This window comes from Taeniopygia guttata, chromosome 18 (genome assembly GCF_048771995.1).
Source record: "Taeniopygia guttata chromosome 18, bTaeGut7.mat, whole genome shotgun sequence".
NCBI classification, from domain to species: domain Eukaryota; kingdom Metazoa; phylum Chordata; class Aves; order Passeriformes; family Estrildidae; genus Taeniopygia; species Taeniopygia guttata.
The window spans coordinates 2,918,018-2,924,133 of NC_133043.1; positions in this window are offsets into that span (position 1 = coordinate 2,918,018).

Below are 6,116 nucleotides of genomic sequence, written 5' to 3' on the forward strand. Positions count from 1 at the left end.
TATTATCCTCAGAGGCTGAACCAATTTGGGTCTTGATTTCTCCAAGTGTTCTCCTGGATTTCTGTGTCAGAAAGTTGAGCTGCCATGTGAGCAGATCGGACGTTAACCACAGGTAACAAATTGTTCCCTGGGAATTATTGCTGAATTGTTCTTTAACATACTTTGCAAAGCCTTTTACTATGAGGAGAAAACTCGTAGCAAAAGGACTTTGGGAAAGGGATGATCTGATTTTATCCTGTTCAGGTGCAGGAGTGTGTGCCTGAGCATACTTGGAGATGTCTGCACATGTGTGCTTTTGTGGGCTCTGCTCTTTTCTCAGTGGAATTGGCCTTGCCCTGCCTTCAGAGTAGTCTTTTAGACCTACTGGAGTGCTCTCTTTGCCTTTAATTTTGGCCAGATTAGATAATTACAATAATGTGATAATGTGAGCAGAGAGGAGTTTGTCCATCACAGATACCACATGCAGGTCGTGTGTGTTGCTTGGGGACAGAAATAATCCAATGGGGAGGTGGGAAAAGGTCTTGTACCCTCTCTGGCTCTGTGGTTCACACACAGACACAGAGCCACAGCTCTCAGAACTCACAGAAATGTTGTTCCCATCTGCTGGGGAGGATTTGAGCTGCCCTGAGCTCACCAGACTGATGCCAGCCTGGGCTGTGTCACACCTGAATCAACCCCGTTGTTCCTCAGTGGGGACAAAGGGGGCTCTGGTGTCTTCTGCTTCACTTATTTGGGATTCCACTGATCACAGAATCATCATGGTGGGAAGAGACCTTCAGGATCATCCAGTCCTGCCATCACCCAGCACCTCAGCCATAACCCCAAGTGCATCCAGATGCCTTTTGAGCACTTCCATGGTGACTCCACAAATTCCCTGGGCAGCTCATCCCAATGCCTGACCACTGATGGGCTCTGTTGGACATAACACCCAAGATTTGTGTGAATTCTGTGAATTTGCACCCAGAAACCAGCCCGGAGTGGGTTGTATTGACTGCAACTTTCAGGGCAAAGTGCTTAGAGCAAACCCTAGAGTGCAGCATCTGCCTGGCTGTCCATATGTCTGTCTGTCTGTCTCCAGACAAACTCATCCTTGGGGTGGCTATTTCTGCATGATTTCTTCACAACAGTGCAGAGAGTGAGGAGAGAGGTTCTGGCTGGACAGAGCTGCAGAGCTGGAGGCTCTGGAGCCAACCTTTGCAAGATGTGGCAACACAAAGATAATAAAGCGCCTCCGATGGAGTGCAAGGCAGAGGGAAGCTGTCTTTAGCCTTTACCAAAACCACTGTCAGTCCTTTGCCTTTGCACGGCACAGCTCTAGCAAAGCTAATTGGGTTAGTGCCTTGCAGGGGGTTCTCAGTGTCTGCAGGAGGTGGGCTGCTGCAAACACCTTCCCCTTCAAGGCACACAGCGTTGCCTTTTTCACACCACAGCTCTCTCCCTGGCTTCTGTTCTCGAAAAGCAAAAGTCCCAGGCTGTTCTTCAGTATCAGCCATTACAGTGTTTCAGCTCTTTCCTCCCAGCCATTTTCAAATGTTCAACTTAAAAGGAAAATGTTTCATTTTAGGCCAAATCCCCCCTTCCTCTCCCTTTTCCCTCTCTTCTCCTTCGTCCCCCCCCCTCCCCTTTTCTCTGGAAGAAGAACAAAGTCATTCAAATCAGGAAGCTGAGGAACTCCATGTATACTTTCCACTGGGACCTCAATCCCTACTGGTTTGGCATGATTTGATTGAAGTGTAATTTAATCCTTCATCATTTGTCATAATGTCATTTATATATAAAAACAACACTGCATCCAAACTTCAGATCAGCACCAAGGAGCTCTCCAGGAGGGATGGGAAGGGGCTGACGAGCTGTGCTGATGGAGGGGGGGGTGAGGAGCTGGCAGGCAGTGTCCCCCTCTCTGGGCAGGCACCAGGATGGAGCATGGCATAGTTAAGTCAGGTCACATCATGTCAGAGGAGAAGGGTTTGGACTCACAGGGGAATGATGGGGTGGCTGTGAGCACTTCTGTGTGAAAGGGTTCAGGCTGGCTAGGTGAAATACCCGGGCAGAGGGGAGCAACCCGGGTGCCAGCACGGCTGGAGGCTGGGCTGTGTTTGCTCTGGAAAGGGTAGTGGTGATGGTGTCACTGCCCTCTGTCACCAGCTGTGAGCCTGCACACCTCAAACCTCATCTCTGTTTGTGCTGCAAAGGGAAAGCAGAGAAGAGCCCTTCATGGCAGAGCCCTTCCCAGCCTTGCTCTGCCACCAGGTGCAGCTTTCCTCCATCCCCTCCTCTTCAAAGTGACCCCTGTGCTGCTGCTGTTCCCCCCCAGGTTTTTGTCACTGAGCTCCCCTCACGGATCCTGTCAGTGAGGGAGCAGAAGCACCAGACTCATCTCAGGGCTGTAGGAAGCTGAGTCTTCCTTTTCATCCAAAGTGTAGCTAGGCACAGCCCAAACACCAACCCCCTTCACCCAGGAGAGGACAGGCAGGGATGGCCCTGCAGGTGGGATCTGATGGATGAGCCAGGGAGGCAGTTCAGGCTTCAGGGGCTGCTGGCTCCTGCAGGTTTGGCCTCGCTGCTCAGAGATGGTGAGCACAGACCTGCACAGCTGCCCTGTGGAAGCTCTTCCCACCCCAGAGTTCCCCCAGAGCAAAGGGAGCTCCTGGAGGGGCAGGATCATCCCTGTGCTCCTGTTCTTCCCTGCAGCCCTGCAGAATAAAAGCATTTTCTGAAGCTTTGGTGCAATACTGACCAAAAAGCAGCCCAGGGGTAGCTGAGAGGTGTCAGGAAAGCTCTGCCTTGCAAAGCCCCAGGGTTTTTGTTTCCAGATCCTCACAGCTCGGGCAGGGTGAGCTCCCCACAGAGGCACCCTGGGCACAGTGTCTTCTCTTCCCCTCCCAAGCTGCTGCCTCCCTGCTCCTCACCTGAGTGTTTTTGGCATGGCCTGGCCTCACAGGGAGGCACGTCCTGGAATGCACCGTGGCTCATCCTGAGGAGAGCCTCTACACAGCAGGAAGGCTCTGGCTACTCTGCCAAACACGTGAGGTGCTTGACTTGGGGATTTTTTTGAGAGAGATGTTGAACATCTTTATTTCCCCTTCCTATCTGTTCACTGAACACCCTAAAAGGAAGTAGGAGCAAGGGGAAAGAAAACATTCCTGGAGTCAGGGTACATCAGCCAGACACTGCTTGCCTTCCTTCAGCCTGAACTGTGCAGGGATCCCAGCAGCCAGAGCCTGGGGATCCCACAATCCAGAGCCTGGGGATCCCAAAATCCAGAGCCTGGGGATCCCACAATCCAGAGCCTGGGGATCCCAAAATCCAGAGCCTGGGGATCCCAAAATCCAGAACTTGGGGATCCCAAAATCCAGAGCCTGGGGATCCCAAAATCCAGAGCCTGGGGATCCCACAATCCAGAGCCTGGGGATCCCAAAATCCAGAGCCTAGGGATCCCAGCAGCCAGAGCCTGGGGATCCCAAAATCCAGAGCCTGGGGATCCCACAATCCAGAGCCTGGGGATCCCACAATCCAGAGCCTGGGGATCCCAAAATCCAGAACCTGGGCATCCCAGAATCCAGAATTTGGGGATCCCAGAATCCAGAGCCTGGGGATCCCAGAATCCAGAGCCTGGGGATCCCAGAATCCAGAGCCTGGGGATCCCAAAATCCAGAACTTGGGGATCCCAGAATCCAGAACTTGGGGGTCCCAAAATCCAGAGCCTGGGGATCCCAAAATCCAGAGCCTGGGGATCCCAGAATCCAGAACTTGGGGATCCCAAAATCCAGAGCTTGGGGGTCCCAAAATCCAGAGCTTAGGTATCCCATCAGCCAGAGACTGGATACCCCAGTCTCCAGGGCCTGGATATCCCAGCAGCCTGAGCATCCCAGCAGCCAGAGCCGTGCTCTCCACTGGGGTAAGGACAAGAGCCAGAGGCTGGAGGCTGGTGGGGCACAGCTCCCAGCACCCTCAGAGCCCTCCCTGTCCTGCCTCCCTCCCCAGGGCAGCAGGCTGCCAGCCCACCTGCAGGCTGGTGGGGTCTGACCTGCTGTAAAACACCCAGCAGAGAGGGCTGGCTGAGGCTGAGACCCCCACTCACCTCCCCAGGCTCCCACTGGGGTCGAGGCTCTGCCCCATCCCTCCCCTCTCCCAGCAGAGCAGGATGTCTATTCACAGCTCTTGTCAAAAATTAAAGCAGAACCTTCTTTCAAATGTTCCATCTGTACTTGGCTGCCAGAAAAGCGATTCTTCCTCCAAAAAAAATTTGCATTTAAAATTCCAAATATGCACTTTTGCTCAGACCAAAGAATGTGTGTTCCCGCTTTCAAGTCGGGCTCCCTCTGACCTCTAGGTTTTAATAATTTCAGCAAAGTGTCATTTGACAATTCAAATACAGGCCGTAAGCACAGGAAAGTAAATGTCCTTTAAGATAAGCACATATTATATTGAGAGTTGATGATGAGAAGATTTCACCTACAGCTAGGAACTTCAGAGCAATGTGTATGACACTTCTGAATATTAAAAACCACTTTGGTGAAATATTGGTATTTCCAGATTTCAGCTTTGCCAGCGCTCAAGCGTTTCCACTGTTTAATTCATAAGAAGGTGTGATGGCCTTGTGTATAGAGGGTTCACTGTTTGGCTTTTGCTTCCCAATTAAAAATAAATCAGTGCTCAAATCCTGCTGGCTGCTGATCCCAGGGGGTGAAGGACCACAGCTGGGATGGCAAAAATCTGTGCTGCCAACCCACTCCTGGCCCAGGGATGTGCAGGGACGTGAGACTGACCCCCCAAAGCTCTGAGCCCTCAGCATGTGCCCATTGGGGTTCCCCCTCACTCTCTGCTTTCCCCAGGTCCCCTGGGTTTTGTTGTGCTGCCCCAGCCCCTCGCACAGTGACACCCAACCCAAGCAGCAGATCAGCTTGTCACCAGAATTAATAGTCCTCCCTGTGGTCCCTGGTAATCCATCCCAGGGCTGCACAGCCCTGCCTCTGTTTTGTGAGGTCCATGGGAACCCCGGAGCTGCCCCAAACAGAGCCTTTTTCATGAAATCTGCTTCATTCAACACCTTCTAAGGGCTGCGGGCGCAGGGAGGGGGCAAGTTTACACAGATGCTTGTGTCTCAGGGCTTGCTAGCAGGTGTCTCCTAACTTTACACAGACCACCCTCACACTAAAGGGACTCCTTTGCTTTGAGCTGTTGGAGTTCCATGCTTTGGTCTCCAGGTTCCCGTCCCGGAGGCGATTTATGGCTTTGCAGGCTGACAATGAGGGAGCACAGGGATGGGGCAGGGTGGCTCCCACAGCACCCTCACATAGCTGGGCTCCCCTGACCATGAAACCCTCGGGCTTTCCAGGGAAAGCAAAACAACAGCAACACCCCTACGGGGCTGTGGGGTCTGTCATTTGTTTGTTTGTTTGCTTAAAATGGGTCGGGGGGTGGGGTGGGGGGGAAGAGTTAATGATAGGTTTAGGCAAAGAATTTCCACTGAATCTGTCCATGCTCTGTTGTCCTATGACAGCTGAGATTGCACAATTAGAAATGTTTTGAGGCATTCCTTCAGCCTCAAGAGGGGAGGAGGAAAGATATTTAGGGTTTGCTGTCTGTAGTTTGGGGGGCACCTGGAGAGCTCCCCTGTGTAGGGGTGGTCATGGAGAGCACTGCCTCCTTCCCAAGGGGTACTGGTGACCTCCAGCTGCTGCTCCTCAGGGAGAATTTGGGGCACCTCAGGCTTTGGGAACCTTGGTTGGGCTGTTGCAAGGTTTGTGTCCCTTTTTGCAGTTCTCTGAAACTTGTCTGGTTCTCATTGGGAGTTAGTGAGGAGGAAATGTTATTGGGGAAATCCATGAGCAGGGACAGTTCCACTGTCTCAGGCTGCTCCCAGCCCTGTCCAGCCTGGCCTTGGGCACTGCCAGGGATCCAGGGGCAGCCACAGCTGCTCTGGGCACCTGTGCCAGGGCCTCACACCCTCCCAGGGAAGGATTTCTCCCCAATATCCCATCTCTAAGTGCAGCCCAGCACCCCAGCAGTGCCTCCCCAGCTGCTGCAGGAGCAGGGATGGGTGCTCAGAGATAGAAATGGCATTTCTAGTTCACGTCCTTATCTGGTGCAACGAGGAGTAGCCACAAGATTCA